Here is a 21,569-nt window from a genome sequence, read left to right as displayed (position 1 = left end):
TTTGAATTTTGTAATAGAAACACAATTTGATCCCACAGTCTAATATTGTAATTTTAAGAAATCTATTCCTCTTTTTCTGCAAAATAATATCTTTATTTGTATCAAAATGTATATTTGTTGTATATGTTTAGTTCAATTTTCAACAGTTTGTTCTGAATGAGTCACCATGCATACAAACCAAATACTATTTTAATTAACATAAAATATTAGCCGTCTTTGACTACAAGTATGTTCGCCCATGTTATTGACTTTTTAAACGATTAATATGAAATATTTAAATACATAGAGATTATTCATTTGGCGACAATTAAGGCGATTTTAGTGCTTGTTAAATTTCGTTTGGCGTTTATTTCTTGTACATCTTCTTCCCTCTGACTTAATGGAATTCCTGCTCTCTCAAAAGTATTTCTAATTATATTTTGTAGCTCTATCAATCAGCAAAACATCGAATTAAGAGCAACAATAAAAACATTCAAAGAAGTCTAAAACGTCCGTATAGTGAATTGTTTCTATTTTATTGTTGATATTCAGCAATAAGTTATAAATTCGAATTCTGTGCCACGTACGTTAACGTTTTATATTTATTAAGAGAGAGATTGTACAGCAGTAATGTTTCTGAATGTATTAAACTTTTCATTTTTACGATTAATGAGAATGCAATGACGAAAGTATTTAAATAAGAAAAAATACTCATTAATACTATTTTTACTTTCACTTCAAAGTAAATTTGAATTTTAGAAAAAAAAAATTCAAGGAAACTTTCTTCTATTAAAATTACACAATATAAACTATTATATTGCTAATTTCCTGTTATATAATATATTAAAAGGAGCCTTAAAAAATTTTCAATTTGCTATCGAGCTCAAATTAAAAACTTTCGAATCAGTCAACCTCTCCTGTATTAAATTGTGGAAAATATGCCACCATTTTTAAGTATTGTTATTTCTTCCATTTTTCTTTATTGAAATTGTTTTATATTTATTTTATTAATCCTTAATTATTTGGGGGAAAATATGTGAAGTAAGGTTTGAGAGTATTTTTGTCCTGTTTAAAATATGGTTTTCATCCTAAGTTTTTCTCAATACGAAAAAAAAAAAAAAAAATTTGGCCTTCTTGAATTTTTCAAAGCTGAAAACAAGGAGAGCTGATTAATATGCTCTTATACAATAATGTTATTCAGTCTTATTCTCTTCGGATGTTCTTCTTAAACAAACTATTTCATCGTCTCAAGTGGAACACGTCATATTATTATTCCCTATAGAAAAGTTCACAACTGAGGAATAACACAGACTACTTCGTGAATTATTGCTTCGGCTGACTTTTCCCATAAAAATTTCCAAAAAGTCATTGAATTTTTCTAGAAAAATATTGAAATGTTAATATCTCTTGAAAAATTTTAATTTCGGAATATGCAAAAAGATTAAAAAAGGACCCAAAGAATGAATTAAAATACAGAGCTCAAGAATTTACTTAGTTTTTATTTTTAAATTACACTTTAACCCTTAAAAGGGCCATTTTTTTCTAGTCATATTATGTTAAAATATTTTTAGGCTTGAAATTAGAATAAGAAAAGGGAATCATTTAGCTTATTAAATAAATTTAATTTGATTAATAATCAAGTAACAAATCAAGACACATCCTTTTGTCTGAGATAAAGAACTGAAGCATCTAAGTTTCTGACTGACTAAAAAAATGTGTCGGAACATATGCCAACCTACATAATTTCATACAAAAATTGATAAATTTTTGTATGGCATATTCTGAGTATTTTTCTTTACAAGTTCAATCAAGACAACAAAGCAAACGAAAGTGCGGGAAGGGCAAGACGTTAACTGGAGTAGAAGTAGACCATGCTTTAAGAAGAAATCAATCTTTAAGTAGAACCGTGAATTGGTATTTTGAAGAAGTCAACCGTAATTCTGAAATTCCGAATAAGAAGCGATAACTGAAAACAAACTTTTTGAAAAATCTCTAAACCACAACAGGGACATCCAAAAAGCCCAGTTGCGACAAAATCTTATCTTTAATGCCCCCAAAAAAATTCGGGAAGCGTGGATTCGGTAATTCAACCCAATCTGCGTACAATGTAAAAAGTAATCAAACGGTGTTAATGTGTCTTTGTAAGCTATCCGTGTCTAAACTTGAGAGGAAAATAAATGTAAATTCGTCTTTGCAGTCCTATCTCAAGAATGAATCTCTTTTGGACCACATACTGACTGGAAAGGTTAAAATGTGTTCTTTATAACAATGTCGAACGCAGAATACATTAGAGGGAAAAGAAGAACAATGCACATAAAGCTAAAGATGGTATCCGGCCATGTAAAAAGTTGTCGTTTTGATGAGAAATTCATTGCAATTTGAACTTTTAAGTGGAAATCAAGATAGAAATGAGTTCTAATGCGAGTAATGTTAGCGGCGTAAGTAAGCACTAGATAAAAATGGAATATCATCGATTTCAAGAGGAAAAATGTTCCTCTACGTTCCGGACCTACATCAAAAATAGTTCAAGAAATTCTAGAAATCATGGTCTAGAAAACAAACCGCTCCCCTGAAGATCTCAGGAATGCAACAAGAATGTTCTACAAGCTCATATAAAGCAAAATTCCATCTTAACTGCTGAAAGACTTATCAAAATACTTAGATTTATTAATTCAGCTATAAATTGGCTCTTGTATGCAATTGAGAATGAAAGCAATCTGTATAAAGAGGTTTTCCAAGAACTTGTCACTTTTAATTCTGCGCAGAAGGGAATGTTTGCTTTTTTTATACAATCTCGCCACAGCAGCGAATCTCTTTTGGACCCTATACTGACTGGAAAGGAGAAATAAATTCTCTAACATTTTTAAACGTCATAGATAGTGGATAAGGAAAAGAAAAACGAAGGCATCCCAAACTAGTTATGGTCTTCCACCATGCAAGGAGTTACTCTTTTTTGGTGGTACATGCGGTTTAGTCCACTTTGAACATTTAAGTTGAAATCAAAAGACAACAAATGAGTTCTTATGCGAGTAGTTTTAGCGGCTTCGGTCAGTTCCCAGATGAAAAACGAGCATCATCGGTTTCAAAATGAGAAAAGTCCATCTATCGGGAAAACTCTCGACCAGAAGCCGAGTAGATGACAATACAAAGAGGCTTGGATGGATGGTTTTAGAGTAGTTTGTATAATAAATGATACTCGCAATATTCGCCTATCTGATTATCATATACTCTGCAATCTTTTAAATCACTTTTGATTTTTTTTAAAAAAAAACATCGTTTACCAAATGAAAGAAATTTATCTATCAAGATAACTTTCAACATATTTCAGCTTGGATGATTTTTAGAAAGTTGAGAAGTTTGAATACGAAATGATGCTCATACTATTCGCCCAGTATTTCTCAATTGATTTTCATTTATTTTGTAGTCTTCAAATTGCTTTTGTTGGGCAAAACGCAGTTTCTTCAGATGTGTGCTGAATGGTATAGGGAGAGTAATTTTTGTCTTGTAAAACAAATGAAAGCTGTAAATGTAGAAATTTTTGTGTTCTAAAATTGCTTTAAAAAAGTACGTATATGAGTGTTTGTGATGATTTTATAATAACATTAACAAAAGAATATTTATAATGCAAATCATAAAAGAATAGTCGGGCCTTTACTCCAAAATATTGCAGCACGCTGATTTTTTTTTAGACTTGATTCGCCTTTAATTTTAAAGTCAAGTGATAGCATATGCACAAAAAATATATTTAACATTGTAGCGATGTGCGTGAGTATTATATGAATGAATAAAAATATGAAAAACAATGTTGTAAAATAAATTAAAAGGTTTTATAAATATTATTTATTAAAATTAAAGTAAAAAACAGTAAGGAATTAAAACCGGCATCACTGATTAAACTTCTCTTAATTTCAAAGTAGTATAAAAATTCTTTTCGACGATAAAAGGCTTCCCATTTATTGAGAGAAAAAATTAAAATTCGATTAATCTAACATTTAAAACTAAAATTTTGAAAACTCCATTTTAAAACATGTTCTATAAAAGAAATTTTTACGAACCAAATTTTATTGTTTTTGATCTAATAGCTTGTTGAAAAAAATTAATTTTCAATAACTTTTTTCCATGCAGGTACCAATTATTCATCGCATCATTCAATTTACAGATAGTATATTCATTTACAAATTTTTTTTGAAAGCATGATTATTTATAAATAATCTTTTATTATATTTCATTTAAAACATTTTCACTTCCCGCCCAAGATTTTTAACGCTTTTGTTAGGAACTCCCGAACACACTTTCTTTTAAAAGCGAAATCTTATCTTTTCTAATTTTTTTCTTCATTCTGATTCGCTGGTGAATTCACATTTCTCTCTAACGACATTCCATCCGATGCCTAGGAAGTTGAGAGGTCATTACACGCTCAAATGTGACGGATACGAAGGGCAGTTAAAATATTCTCTCGTAAAAATAAGACCCGGCACCGTCTGAAAAATTAATTCGTGCTGGAATCTCCAGATGAAGATTTTATTTTCGACTTTTATTAACCGTCACGTTGGGAGGGGGAAAATCAACACATTCTTTCTCAAAAAGTTCTCTACGTGGGTCGAAAGATTTGGAAGTTTTATTTTCTGTTGGCCGAAAAAAGTATGCGGTCGAGGAGATATTACTTTTTTATGTACCTGAGTAAATACAGAACTCCGCGAAAGTTCAAATGCCACTCTTAAAGAAATTTTATGTTGAGGTTTTGAAACTGAGAACTCTAGGTTCTTATAAACGATTTCTTGCTTTTTTTTATTAAAAAGATTGAAAAATTCAGAAGTCAGTAGCTTTAGTAATTTTAATTATTTTAACTAGCAGCGATTATTTTCAGTGTTTACGGTAACGATATAAATGTATGATTTCATTTCCCCTTCTATCAGAAATGTCAATATATCCCTTGTGATACTCATTACAGTTGAAAATCTTCAAAAATAAATCCAAAGTAAACCAAAGCAAATACTGGAACTCATATTTTATCGTTGTAATTTGCATAACAAGTTTTAAATTAAAAACAATTCAACGAAATATCCTTTGAAATAAAAATTTTTACAATTAAATATTATCTGAAACGGTTATAGAAATTTTGAGTTAACTAATCAAGCTGAAGAATAATATAGTATATTTTTTATTTCAAAAATATGTAGCATACGGCAGTTATGCAGCGCTTTATTTACATTTTTTACAATATTAAAATGTAAGAAATTCTCATTTGTTTTTGGTTATTCAGATTGCACGGAAGTTATTCTGTGTCAACAATGAGTGTATTTTGTACCAATTTTGATATTTTCATAGTAATGTAGAATAGATTTCCTAAAAGAATGGAGTAAGAAAAAAATATCATAGATGTTATATATTTAATTCTCTTGGTACAATTGCTCTAAATGTAAAAACTACAAGCCAAAACATAAATTTTGATACTTTTCTGAGATTTTTGCACATCTATATTTAACAATATCTACAAAAAAGATAAGATTTTTTACTCAAATTTTTTTACTCACTTTTACTCAAATTTTTTTACTCACTTTTACTCAAATTTTTTTACTCACTTTTACTCAAATTTTAATAGAATTAATAATTTAAATAATAGAAATAATTTAAACTTTTCTCCATACAAAATAGTTCTTATGTGATGCAAAGGGAATTTACAACCTTTACAAACCTGAAATCTATATATAAATCTTAAAACAAGAAAATCTTTCCAAAAAATGAGTAACAGCTGAGCGGAAACATTTCGGGCTCCTCAAGGCATTTCGTGTTACCATTTCTACCGATAAAGCTCTACCTTGGAATTCAATCAGTGGAGAGTGGCTCTGTCGGTAAAAATAAAATTATTCTCCGTGGAAGTAAAGATATTCTATATTTCTCTTTTCCACTTGTTGAAAAGCGGCTTATATATTTTTTATTTATGGTTTTCGCCGCACGCTACTGAGTGGGTGTTTATTCTAGGTACAGAATGTTTTCGAAACGCACTCTTCTTGGAAAGTTCGTGTGTGCTAAACACTCAAAAAGAAATGACTCAAATACTACTTCATCGCAAATGAAATTCCTGAGTTCTGCATCTTAATGCAAGCTTTGCGACAGGCTTATTTTCTTTTTGCGGAAACTGTTTGTATATTCTGCAAGCAAAATAGAATATTCCAAGAAGTATTAACATTTCTAGCACTTTTGGCGGAAAAATTGAAAGAGTTTTTTTTTTTTTTTGGCATCGAAAAGGACATTTAGTGCGAACGACGCTACTAGATATTTTTCTCCTGGATTATTAATATTCCGACCTTTTCATTTGAGAAGATGAAAATGCATAAGGAGATTACCTGAAATGACCTTTAAAACAAAATTTCGCTTTTATTTATGATATTGTTATTTTAAGAAAGATATTTGAAATGATATATTAAATAACCTTTCATCGTTTAACCGAAAAAACTGCAGAAGCTACAAAAAGTTTTTGAAGTAAGATAAGTGAATTTAACTATTTTCATTTGGTAAATACAATTTGATAAAGCAAATTTTCAATGGAACAAAAAAATTTGAGAAACTTTGCTTCTAAATCTTCTAAACACAGTTATGATACTAGTTTTAATAAAAATTAAATAATGGAAATGAAGTGATAACCGTCATATATAAAAATAGTGTTTCGCCTAAATTTATTTAAATAGAGCTTAAAGATAATTTAAAAAAATTTGAAGTCTTTTTTTGCTGCTTCCTTGAATTTCCTGTTCATATAATAAAAAAATTATAATAAATTCGAATTTATTTTGATTTAATCCATTGTTAAAACGGTGAAATTTTGGGCTTAGAGATAAATTTTATCTAAAAATTTATCTCTAAACTGTTGTATTTATTTAAATATGTCCCTTACTTTTGCAAACAATGTTTGAAATATTTTTTTATTTCTCGTGAATTTCTTTCTCTTTAATTTCTCGTGACGTTCACTGTAGTTCAGTATATAATGAAAGTAGCAAGGCAATTTTCTTATTAATTAGAAAGACTTAGAACATGATAGTTGTAGACTGCGATGTTTATTTTGAAGTTTTCTTATACATCTATTTTATTCAAAGTAGTATATAATGTTTGTATATAAAAATTAATTGCTTAGTTGCAAAAGTATTCGAATCTTTTCACTGTAAATAATATGACTTTATATACTAAACTCCAGGCAAGAAAATACCATTTAATAACACAAATTATAATGAGACTTATGAAAAATCATTAAGTCCAGTCTGGATTTTCCAAAAATAATAGTAATAAAAATTTTGTGAAAATTAAGTACAGGAAAATATACGCAAATTTTCGCACATTCTTTAAATTGTTGTTGTTTATAATGGCTGTCATGGACAAGCTCGTTGACGAAGTCGGCGATTTTAAGCGAAGGGAGCGTCTCTTGTTTAAGTAGCGCCAACTAGGGCCAAGAATACGTCTTAGCTACTCACGCATCACCTTCGCTTGCACAACCCCTTTTTACAGGGGGGCACATTCACACATCTCACAGATAAAACAGATGAGGAACAACCATGCCCGAACGGATCCCAGATCACGGGGAAGACGCGCTACCTCTATGCCAGGACGCCGGGTGGTATATATTTTCAACTCTCGATATACTCGGGGTTTCTGAGAATCAAAATACTTTCGTGTATAATGCTTAAAAATAGAAATTCCTTTTGTATAAAATATTATAATATACAAATCCCTTATATAGGTAGTGAAATAAAAGCGAAATTTTAAAAAATAGGTATGAGAACAGCGGTAGTGGTTTAATCAATCTTAACATGATTCAAAAAGGCGTATCTACCTACAAATTTTCGTAATTCATAATTATCCGCATTAATTTTTTAATGCATTAATAAAAATTGAAAGAAAAATTGTATAAAGTTGTAACTCATACCGTCGAAAAAACATTTTTTTAAAATTTTATGGTGGTATAAACCTTTGAATTTGTGAAATTTGTCTTTTAAAAAGGTTTTTAAATATTTCTTTTAAGATTGTTTGTTCCCAAGTTACCTCAAGAAAATGGAGAAACTTCGGCTAATTTCTAACCAACGGTGTATTTTATTAACATTTGCTCTTTGAAAAATTGCCAGCATTCTTTATCTGGTCTTTACGAATAAGCGTGTTAAGTTCGATTGAAATCAGTTCAGTCGTTTAGGAGGATATATACAATGTACATACATATGTATATATAGAGAGTGGTCTAAAAAATTTTCTCCGTATATGAATCTCCCTAGCGGCCAATTTGCTAAACCAATTAAACCAAAGTTTCAGGTATAATTGTTTAAATATATGCGCTCCAGATTGTGATTTTAATCACCATAGACTCAACGCAACTCACAATTACCGAGAAATTTTGAATAGCAACATCCACTATTGCCTTGCTCATATTGATCAGCATATCAAAAAACCATAAACGGCGTTGGGACGAAAATAGCCGGCATAAAGCATTTGCAAAGAAAGTCATCGTGGAAGACCAATGACATCACAAGAGAGTAAAAAGTAATTTTTTTTTTAATAAGAAATTTTCAAGTATCTACCTTCGCATGCGACAATGAATGCATGTAGGAGATTATTGCAGCACTGATGAACGTAGCCTTACAGAAGAAATCTGTTTCACTTCACTAACTTCACGTTTTATGGAATCTTTCAATTCTGCCAAATCTCGCGGACTAGACGTGTATACTTTAAATTTCAGATAACCTCGGAACCAGAAATCCATAGGAATAAAGTCGGGGAATTGCGGTAACCACTAAAATCCAAAGTTAAGGGAAAACTGCCTTGTCTCTATCATCAAAATGCTGCTCTTGTCAAACACACTTTGCGAAGAGCACATATCACTTCCATGTTACTAACGACATTCCGTTGCTGCAATTCTGCAACATTGATTTATACAGAGCACTTACGACAGATCACGATTTCTCATCTATGGTAGGGACCTCTTCGAAGAAATTCGACCAAGAGCAAATATGCTAGCAATACTGCACCACACACTCAATTTGGCTTTATCTAAAGGTATTGGTCTCGTATCGAAAGGGCATTTAGCCTAGTAAATAAAGTTCTTAGAGTTAAAGTTTCGAATTTTAAAAACTGTGACTAATTTTTCCATAATATCTGCAACGGCCATATGTTATTTTCATTATATCTGGTGTGGAAAAAAATTGCGATGTCCACACGCAGTTGCTCATCTCCAGGTTGCAGCATCTGAACCCGCTGAAACCGATAAGGAAACGTCCGCAAAGCAGAGTGCAGAAATTTGAGAAATGTGGTTTTCGATAAATCAAAACTGCGAGCAACACTTCTTGCAGTAAGCAGTGAACCTGCAATAATTATACTACTCACTCCCGCAAAGACTTCATCCGGAACAGATGGTCCCCGGATCGAGATCGATCGCAAGTGTAATTTCTTCAAATTTTCTTACCAAATCGCGCGCACCTCTTATGGAACATGCACCTCACCTCGTCTTAGTTTATGATTTCGCTGATAAATTCGCACTACTTTGGCAGCATTTTCCCCGTTTAGATAAAACAGCTTTATCATTTCACCTCGTTATTTCATTTGTAAGCGTACATTCGAATACCTTACTGAAGACACGCTCTTTCCACACTGCTTTTTAAAGGTTTTTCCGTAACCAATGCTTGCATGTGGTATTCAGTGATTGGTCTTCTTTGATCTATCCTTCTGAATTATGCAAATGTGTAAATGCACCTCCTCCTTGTGTTGCCAATGATTCTTTATAATGCTTTACAATGTTTTTCTATGCGAATGCTTTACGCTACAAATTTTCGATATATGCATATCGTTCTAAAGGTATATTTGGTTTTTCTATGCGATGATCAATTTGATTTTAAAAAGTGGATGTTGTCTTTCGAAACGTTTTTAAAGTTTTTTTTCTCTGTAACCGGAATCGTGAGTGCTGAGTTGTTTTAAATCATCAAAATCTTGCGCGCACACCATCAAACAATCATGTCTGAAATTTCGATTAAATTGGTCAAAAAGATAAGCTACTAGAGATTTTAATATTAAAGGAAAAATTGCAATTCTTTCTAAAAAAGACGAGAAAACGCTCATGGAGAAAAATATGGAAGTAATTTTAAAGTATTTGACATATTTGTACTTCAAAATGTTATCGTAATGCACACTCACGCTTGCAAATGTGCAAGGGGGGATTACAAAATGTGTAATATTGCTTTTCTAGTCTTATAGCAAGGAAAAGAGTTTTACATATAGCTCTAACAGATGATGAATGATTGCCTAGTCAATGATTCCCAACCTTGGCGATCATTCAGCAGTTTGCTGGAAAATAAGGGAAGTAGGTGACAGAAATGCTGTAATTTTTATTGATATCTCGATAAGGTGTGAAATGCGATATCTTTCTAGAAACTTCTTTCCCTTATCATGGGAATTATAAAATGACGAGAGGCAGAGCTTATGTCACTAACAATGTGGTTACTGACTTCAGAAAATCAGTATTTTTCGGTAACAATATTGTTTTAAATGTTAAATTATTTTATTTCTCAGATATGAAATAAAAAATGCAAAATAACACCAATTTTATGAATATCATAAATGAAATTTCTTTCTGAAATTATTTTATTTGTAGCGACCTATATCTTTGTAGATTGCCAAAAAAGAAAAAAAATCTGCAGTTGTCTTATTATGGCAAGAACATTTTTAAAATATCATTAATTATTTTCCTTTTGGCTACCGTCTTTTAAATAATTCTAATCTTAAGATGTACAAAAGTCATTCTATTCTTGCATTTGATACAGAAGAAGAAAAACAGATTCATAAACATGTTTGGTACAATTGAGAAATTGGATCAAAATTAAGATTAAGAAAATAAAAATGTTTATTATCAAAACTAAATCCGATACGTTTTTCATGAAACAATTTATTTAAATCCTTTTTCTCTCTTGCATCCAAATGAGATTTCAAAATAAATTCGAAATTCTTTTTGAAAAATTTCTTTTTTTTATATATATTCAAATTTAAGAATTCAATTAGAATCTAAGTCATCTGGACAGATTTGTTGTTAATTAAGTGTAAGCTGCTAATTCTAGGGAAAAAATTTCCTAATTATAGGAAAAAAAAGCAGGAAAATGAATCGATTTCTATTTAGAATCTGCAGCTATAAAAAGCGAAAGTTTACATTAAGAACCCGGAAGAAATGAGCTGCTGGAAAAATAATCCTCTAATTCTGACTAATAGGATTCTTCTTCGAATTCACAATTAGAAGAAATCTGTCAGATAAATGAAGTGGCTGTTTATTATTTTGGTTTACTTCCATGTTTTTTATATTCTTTAACTAAAAAAACTTGAATTCGAAAATCATTTGCATTATAAAATTGGAGAGGCTTCAAAGTAGATATATAAAAGAGAGAAAATAAGTAAATGAAATCGACTCACAGAAATATATATGGATGCCGAAAAATCATAAAACAAATATTTTTAAGCAAAAGAATGATATTTTGAGGAAATTCGTACTTGAACTTTCAAAGTTCCTAGAAAAACTTGTTTAATGAAGTTTTGATTTTTTTTTCAAATATAATTGAACATTATTTTGTAAAATATTAGATAAATAATGACTAAATTGTTGTTTATATTATCGATGAGTTTCGAATGTGAGTATAATCTTCCCTGTCTTCTAAATGGGCAACAAACTGCATGGAATTTCTCCAATTCTATTAAATGAAATGCATCTAAATCGAAATAAAGTCTTGGAATTGAAAGTTTTTTAATGGCTTGTAGGCTCATACTGGATATTAGGGTGCAACGAAAATGGCCTTAAAATTTTTTACAAATTTTAATTTGATTATAGCATGGAAAAGCTGTCTTTTAGGTTCAAAAACAATTTTTAAAAATTTGGTTGAAATATTACATTATCAGCAAAAAGCTTGAAATTTTTAAAATGGGCCTTAATGGAATGGGCCTTAAATGGAAGAATCAAAAGATCAACGTATATCCTCATACGGTTTATTTAATGATTTTCTTTTGTCTGCCTTTCAAAAGCTTTTGGTAGGCATAATTGAAATAAATGTCTGCATATATAACAAGCTCATTCCACAAAGAAAAGAAAAAAAATCATCAAATCATAGGGACGAAAATTCCAGCATTAATTTTGAAAAAAAAAAAGTCTTCTTGACGAAATTATAATCATTGAAACTTTAAATAATTATGATCAAAATACTTCTAAAATTCTAAAATATATTATAAATATTTGTTGTTTTAAAGTGTTATTTTACTACACAGCAATAAGCTTTCTTTTTTTTTTTCATTATTGATGTATAGAACTGTCCTCGAAGCCGTAGCTTCTTTTAAAAAAGCATGTCTCGCAAGTTTAAAATCACTGATCAATTGCAATTTGATCCCTAACATTTATATCTCCATCTTTTAAATATAAAAAATTTGCATTATTTAATTTAATTTTCAATCATAAAATAAATAAGAATAGATTGTAAAATTCCTCAATAACCTATTATTCCACTAATATCTTGATGCTTCGTCTTATTAAATCTACGTGCCCAACACACATATCCTTCACTCTTCAACAACTCATATTTTTTTTCTTCAAGAAATGTAATTAAAATAGGGCCATTAAAGTAATGAAATGCTTTTCCCCTCATAAGACAAGGTAAAAATCTATGGTAAGTGTAATAGAGAGCCGTCTATAAATCACGTCCTCTCAGAAAAAGGTGGTGGTTGGGAGTGCATTATGGAGACCGTCATAAATTACTCATCTTAATTTGGCCTCTTAAACCAACATCTTTGCTTTGATTAATGACGGTGGGACATTTATTTGGAGGGGACGTCGGCAGATTTGAGCTGGGAAAATGCTTGCTTAGTATTAAAAGAAGAGACAGGGGGGGGGGGGGCTGATTATATCTCCCCGCCCTCTCTTATTTTGGGAAATTCTCCTGTTACCGGACAGCTACAATTTTAAAATTAATTCGTTGGATGTGCTAAAAATTGATTCATTTTTCTCTACGAAGCAAATTTTGTTGCAAAGTTGGCAGTTTTACAGACTACTTTTGTAATCGATAATCTCATTTCTATACATTTTAGAAAAGAATCTTCTTTCTTAAATGTTTGATATAAGATCGATTTTGGTTGGATATGTTAAATGGTTGGCTTTGAAGAAGGAATCGGTTCATTTATGGAATCTACGGAATTGAAAAAAAATTCTTTATTATTTTTTTTCCTGGTCGATTTCCAATTTTTGGCCAATGAGAATGTGAATTTATCGTGCAAATTCAGAATATGCTTTTTTTATTAAATGTGTAAAATTTTTACTACAAATATGTTTCCATATTTAATTTTTTAAATGATAAAAATGTTGTAATTTTATTTTATCACAGCTTTTTAAACTCAATAATCTGTAAAATTCAACACCTCATTTATTATGATCTGGTTTATTAAGGTGACAATTACGATGAAGCTTTAACTCCGGAATTTTTTTATTTTATAATATCCAAAATAACAGAATTTTTTAAACTTTATCTGTATATTTATCTCTCCTTAATATATACAACGTCAATTTTTATAACAAAATAATTAAACCTTCCGAAACATGTATATATTTACAGCTTTGAAAATTCTCTAATTGACGTACCTAATTATATTTCATGTTCTTTGAGTCAATAAACGCACTGCTGAAAATATTACGAGAGGCATATTTTAATAGTAAATTTTTATTAGTTTTATTTAACTCTATCAGTACTGAGCGGCCCTAACGCCTGTTCTATTAAATTATGTCGTGTGCTCCCGAGGTGCTTGGATATCATTGCCAACTTTCCTCCCCTTGTTGTTAACTATGATTGAATAAATAACCCCCATAGTGTTTTCTTTGTCTCATAGAGATACTTGCCCATATGCCTTTGGGGAAGAAGTTTGAGAACTCTGAAAGGATATCTGAGCATACATTTGCTTAGTAACTATCAGTTAAACATAGTTCGTTTTTATATATTATTCCTTTAAGAACACGAGTTGTCATTGGGGGTTTTGTGGAAAATTTTTCTTATCTTTGAAAACAAAAATTGGACGTTCTGGTATTCTGAGGTACATGAACTCAAATGATCTTAAGACGAAGGTTTAATGAGACATTGAACCTGAAACTACTTTTGTGACTAAGATTGGCCAAGACATGACGTTTTGAATATAAGAACAACTAAAAAATATTGGTGTACTTCTTTCTTCTTCTTTCTTTCGCCACAGAATATCCCCGAACTTGGAATCTCTAGGATTCCCTGTCTGTTGAAAGGATATACTTGGGAGTATTTATTAAGATAAAAGAAATACATATAAAAAGACATAAAAAATCAATATACACAAAAAAAGACATAAAATATCAATATACACAAAAAAAAGACATAAAATATCAATATGCACATAAAAAGACATAAAATATCATCAATACACATAAAAAGTAACTATATACAATATTATAATGATGAGGGAGGTGTTCGGTGGGGAGTATGAGTAGATGAAATCTATTGAAGGTAATATATTCTGGAGAAGAGCTTGGTTGAGAAATTAAACGAAAATTTATACTGGGCTTGGGTCTGGAGAAATCAATTCCTCGTTCTCTTGTAGGAACCGCACGAGATTTCTAATTTTAACCTTGGACATCTTGTTTCTCATAACGTTGGTCCACCAGATATTTTCTAGGTCGTGGGTGGGTTTTTTGAGATGAAATGATGTGGTGAGAGGGCAACTAGTGGCATAATGAAGGGGATCGCCTACTTCGCCGCAGCCACATTGATCAGAAAATATTGGTGTACTAAGAATATTTTGCTAAATATGGCGAACTGATCCAGAAAATTATATAAAAATTTAACTTCTTGATCTTTTAACAACAGTGCATTGACATAAAAAAAACACAATTTTCCTTATCATTTAGAGAACTTTTCAATTAACAGAGAGCTCAGGTCTCTAGTGATTTAGAGTTTCAGTACAGCACTCGAAATGTTAACAGAAAAATTTAAGTACAGCAATTCATAGAATATAAAATGTATTGGGCCTATCTCAAAAGGAAAAAAAAAGTTAACAATTTAAAGCAAATAAAAGAAATTCGGGCCTCTCTTCTGAGATGTCGTAACATGAGAATATTTTAACGTTAGCAAGTATTATTTAATTAATCGCTGAGTCTTTATAATTTTACTTCGATGTTGTTTCAAATTAAATTTTTACAAATACATAAAATTAAATCAAAATAGATAATATACGAAATATTCCTTTATATTTGAAACAAATATGCAAGATTGCTTTAAAAATTAAATATTTCTGAAATGTAAATTCAATAATTTTTAATTTAAATGCTTTATTATAGAAACGCTACAAAGAGGTTAAAATACTGCTCATTAAATGGATACGTACATAGAGTATTAATTAAAAATAGAGCATTATTTAACTTATTTATGATAATTATTTCTTATAATTAGTCAATTCAAACTTTTCAAATAAGTAATAATGAATAAATTATTATTTGTTAAAAGTTTTGAATGGAATATATGAAATCATTTCCTATTCCTGAACTTAGAAATAAACTTAGTGTCTAAACTTCTCAAAGAATAAATGTAGAAGTAAAAATACAGAAGGTTTGAAAAGAAAATTTTAGAGTTTTGGAAACAAATTATTCGGTGTTTCAGCTAAAATTCTATTTTTTAAGGTTGGTGAAACATAAATTAGATTAACTTATATTTTAATTAACTTTTTGATTTATAATATGTGAACTTCCTCTTGTCTTAAAGACCATACGTGGTGAATTTCATCAAGAAAGTTTAAAACAGTTCTTTTATATAAACATATAAATAAAGATTCATATTTATCTTAACATAAGTAAAAGTCATTGTGACTATATAAATGGGGTGATTATAATTAAAATCTAACTTTCAAAATGCTGTAAAAACAGAACCCTTTGTCAGAATGACTTCCAATTTAAACTGAATATACTTGAAGAGGAAATGGTATGGCATAAGAAAAAAAAGTTCTGAAGCGTATCAATAGATGGAGCTGCAAACGGCATCACGACAGTGGATTCGATTACAAGTGAACATTTTGAATCGAAATATGATGGCTTTGGTATGAGTTGAGCATTAAGTCTACTGTATTGTTCCCCTTTCATGATTGTTTCGGTTTCTTGACGGAGAAAATTACTTCCATATCATTCAGCTGTTGCGGCACTGTTAGCGGAAAGTCTATTCGCCATGGTAAAGTCGTATAAAAAGCACATAATGATTCGGTTTTTAATTGTCCTTGGACCAAAAACCGCATAAAAACTTGATAAGGATTTCAGCTTTAATTGTCTAGGCTAACAACCGTATAAAAGCAACAATGACAAACCCTGTTAATTATGGCAGGACTTGCACAAGATATGTTCAATATGCTGCCCACCATTTTCCGCCTTAAGTTGAAACCGATAAACAATATGTTCCACGACAGACTGGGGTGTCTCAGGGATCACTTTGGAAATATGTTGCGTAATTCGTACCTTTAATTCAGCTAAATTTGCAATCGGGACATGAACACGATCTTTTTAATTCAACCCCACAGTCAGAAGTCGCAAGGATTGATATCCACTAATCTTGAAGGCCAAGCTGTTCTTTTTTCACAACATTCTAAAAATGGAACTTTAATTATAATCAACCTTATATATATATATATATAATATTAATGTTCCGCAACTCCTCCTAAACAACAACGATAAATCCAACCAAATTTTGCATACTTATTATATAAGACAGGAAAAAGAATACTTGAGTTTTTCAAATCACAAAAAGCAATTAAAAATTAATCAAGTATGCAATTAATTAGAAATGAATAAATTTTGTCTCTTTTTCACTTTTAATTACTCTACAACTATTTTTTGAACTTCTGTTTTATTTTGATACGTTTTTTCGAATTACTTTTTATTGGTCTTAAAATAACAATTTATCCTAGCTTAAAACTAAGCTTAAGTCAATCATTCTAAAGAAAACAACCTTTCTTGTATATCGGCATTTGTAAACGAAATCTGCAGTTCTAATGTAACAAATATAAATAATTTCTAGAGGATATTAGCTATTGTTGGTCTTAAGAAATCATAGATTTTGATTGACATTTAAATTAAAAGTAGACGATAGAGAAATGTAGAATGTAAAAATATTTTATATATTACGATATTTATATAAAAGTAGCTTTCATTTAAAAAGGTTTCACGTCAAAGGGCTTTAATCCCTAGAAACAGCGGTTATTTCACCTGATATATGTGTGTGTGTTCACAGAGTAGACATTTCTTTTATTCGTAATTAAAGAAAAGAAACTCTTTTATGTTTACTATTTTATCGGCTGTTATATAATCCACAGGTATTGCATTTTTGCTATACGATGTAGCATTTCACTTTATCTAGAATACTCTAGATAGCATAAAACTATTGGATTTTATCCTCGTTTAAATTTTTTTGGGGGGAAACATTTGGAAGTTTTTCCATTTTGCGTTGCTGAAATTCCAGTGTAAATTGCTTTCATCTCAAATATCCAAAATTAGATATCATGGTTGGTACAATTTCATTTCGAAGAGCATGAACCCTATTTTCGCTATTTTGTCCCCATTGTCCGCTTTGAAGTCAAAAGTTTTTTCGAAATCAAAAGCTTGGAAGGCGACATTTCCCATCTGAAGATCCAAGAGCCGCCGTTTTTTGGTCTCCTGTAACACACAGCAATCAGAATTCCTTCTGGAATTGGTCCATTCAGGACTAAATGGCTGCAGACAGAATTCCTTGACAAACCGAATGACACTTTTGGGGAGAACTGCGGAAGTGAAACTTCTTCTAAGGAAAGTAAAAGCTGTATTTCTGCGCTTGCGTATGAAGGCCTTTCAGGGCTATATCGGAAATAGTGTATATACGATGAGCTAAGTAAGAAATAGGCTAAATTCGGTTTGTTTTCTTAGTAGCATTTTGATTTCTCGTATGCGTAGTATAAAGAAAGCATTGTAATCTTCAATAAATTCGGATTTGAATTTGAGATTTCGACGAATCTCAAAACTTCAGATCTCCCTGAGATCGGAAAACACATTCTTGGAAAATGTCCGTCTGTCTGTGATAAAGATATCTCAAAAACACTTTGATCTATACGTTTGAAATTTAGTATACGAGTATTCTTTACATCAAGTTTGTTTATTTCTATCAAATGTTGGGCAAACTCCATCTGTCCAGCTGCTTGAATATAAGTTAAGGTGATAACTACAAAATGAAAGGAGCTAGATTTATAAAATTAAGTAGACATGTTTAACATCTATATTGTAGACACCCGTCAAAATTTGAACGAAATCCAATGAGGTTTTGATGATCTGCCGATTTATACTTTCAGAAACATATGAACGTCATAAGTCAAAACGCAATGACTTAAATATATTAAATTGGGGATTTTGTGACTACAAATGTAGCTTTGTGTCAAATTTTCTTTTCAAGCGGTTGGAAAAAACGCGTCTGAAACACAAATTCTATTTTCAGATGATATTAACCGCTTGCCAAGAAATAATCACCAAATATCTCGCCAAGGATGACCGGCCAGATTCAGTAAAAAGGTTAAATTTACGCCAAAGGTTAATATTTCATAACTATTGTACACCAACTGTTACGAAGATGTTATCCCGGAGCATGGTGCTCTCTGAGATGACACCTTTATTAGAAACTGCGAAAAAGTTTTGGGAAGACCACCACATGCAATAATTTAAAAACACAATGATTCAAATATACCAAATTTGGTATGCAATTTTGTAATTACAAGTATAGTTCTGTATCGAATTTTAGGTTCAATCGATTGGGTAAAACGCGTTTAAAACCCAAATTCGCTTATATTATTAACCGCATGCCAAGGTTTAATAATCCAAATATTCGCCATGTGTACCACACTATAAATTTAGTAAAAATGCTAATTTCACGCAAAAGCTTAATATTCTGAAACTATTGTACGCCAATTCCATGCAAAGCGTTCTCTGTTTCACCCAAAGTTCACAAGTTTTTGAAGGAATAGGAAATAATACATTTATTAAAGAATAGATGAAAAGTTTTGAAGTCATCAATCCCGTTGATTATTTATAAAATTCAAATGAACTGCAATCAGTCTGGGACCACTTCCAGATTGAAAGCCCGAGTATTTAAAAAATAAAAATGTTTCATATTGTCATCTCAATGGGTCGTCAATGAATGCAGACATTAAATAAATCTTTAAAAGATGGTTAATTGGTTGGTGAAAAATATACACAACAACGGAACAAATGTTTCCCTCTTAAGCTTACTTACCCAGAAAAATACGGATGTTTAATATATATATATACATATATATATATATATAAATTTCTCTCCATTAAGGCTGGAATTATAAAATTCCCAACTTCTTTTAACCTTCAAATATTTTCTGTATATTGCATAATATAAATTATATTAATATATACCTATACACTACTATATTTATTTGTAATCAACACAGAGCATATATTTTCTGTAAAACTTAAGAATAGAGTGTTTATTTTCTCCAGTTCTATACTAATTGATTGAAAAACTCACCGAAAATTCGTCATTTGTAGCGTTTTGTAATTTACTCCATTTGGCTAGAAATCGCCAAAAAAATTCAACTTCGAAGACTGTGCCTAAGTCCAGTTATTCTTTCCTCTTGAAAATTGTTATGTATTACAAGTGCTGTATAACTTGTGCCTTTGCAATGTCTCTTGTATTTAAATCTAATATCAGCTTAAATATTGTCTGATCATCATCTGAATACATTAAAATAGATTTAATTATTAGTAGGTTTCTATTTTACTGTGCATATTTATCATCTATTTCTCATCAAGCTAAACATTCAGTTAAAAACATTTTTTTTCATCTTCTCACCTAAACATACTTCAGCTTTAGTACTAAATGTTATTAACTAGAAAAATTTATCAATATTCTCTAATAGGTTAAATAAGCCATCCTCGTCACTCCTGCATTTTTTCTAAACACAAAATTCTGGACTTCAAGATATGTGCTCACGCAAGCGCAGTTGCGAAAGCTTTTCCTTTCCCAAAGAGCTAAAAGTTGCGAGTGAAACGTGTCTGTTAAGTTGACCTTTCCATTAGTATAGAAGTCTGCCTTTGAAATTGAAAGCGAGACTTTCTATTGGTCCAGATGAGAATTGTTTCGAATCATCTCCTCCTCCATTTGCTGGCGCTGAATGCGTATAAAGGTATTTCAGATGATAGGGTTTGATCCTATTACTTTTCAGAGGAAACCTAGATGGTTTTTATGGTCATTCTGGAAATGTGGAGGCTATAGAAAGGATGTTATGGTCACTCTTGAGGGTTTCAATTATCTCTCGTTCGAAACATTTGCAGATCATAGTTAAAATGCAACATTCGTATATTTATATTTTGTTTATAAATATCCTGAACTAAATTTCATTCATAAATTTCCTGTAGTTCTGCATTAAAATATCACATCAGTAAATATTTTAATTTCCTATTATACAAAATATAAAGAATTATTAACGTCGAAAAATTCTAACTGGATATTCTGACAAATCTCCACATTTCAAACCTCCCTCAGTTCAAAAAACACACTTTTGAAATTATATCATCTGTTTGTGAATACGTTAACTCAAAATCGCTTTGAGCTAGATGAATGAAATTTCGTGCTTATACTTGACATCGCATTTGCAGATGTTTATCAAAATTTGAACTAATCTATTCAGAATAAATCTGGCTGGCTGACTAGCTGTTTAAGTTTCAGTTAAACTCAATAATTATAAAACGAAAATAGGTAAAATAATGCACATAGGTGTGCATCTAAAATGTAGATGCTTGTCAAATTTTTAACAAGATTTTTCAAAGGGCTGCCCTTCTGTCAGTTCTGCTCATAAACGCAATGACATTCGATATGTGATCTTGGGTTTACAACTATAGTTTTATGTCAAATTTTGGTTTATATTAATCGGGGAAAGATTTCCAAAATATATAATCGTTTGATAGATTCAGTGAAAATGCTAGATTCACGCTAAAGATCCATTTTTCTTAACTATTGTTCGCCAATATTATACAAGATAGTTACTTGTTACACAAGATACACAATTTTATGAGGGGGTGTGGGAATGGATAAGTCTTTTATTGGAGAAATGCAAGAAAACTTCGACGATAACTCGCAGGAGTGTATACTCCTGCGAGTTAATTTCTCTTATACGATATAAGAAAGTACAGTGAATTCTGTTGTTGTTGTTGTTTCTAATGACACTTGCCAGGGACAAGCTCACTGAAGAAGTGAGGGATTTTTAAGCCAAAGGAACATCTCTTTTTAGTAGAGTTTAGTAGAGTAAAAACTCATCAAAGTTTTTAGTAGCGCCAACTAGGGCCAAGAGTACGTCTTAGCTACTCACGCATCACATTCGCTTGCACAACCCCTTTTTACAGAGGACCATATTCACACATTTCACAGATAGAACAGATGAAGAACAACCATGCCCAAACCGGGACTCGAACCCAGGACACCCAGATCACGTGGAAGACGCACTATCCTTATTCCAGGACGCCAGCCACAGTGAATTATAATACAATGATGATA

Source organism: Argiope bruennichi, chromosome 7, assembly GCF_947563725.1.
Source record: "Argiope bruennichi chromosome 7, qqArgBrue1.1, whole genome shotgun sequence".
NCBI lineage: Eukaryota > Metazoa > Arthropoda > Arachnida > Araneae > Araneidae > Argiope > Argiope bruennichi.
This window is presented reverse-complemented; position numbering follows the sequence as displayed.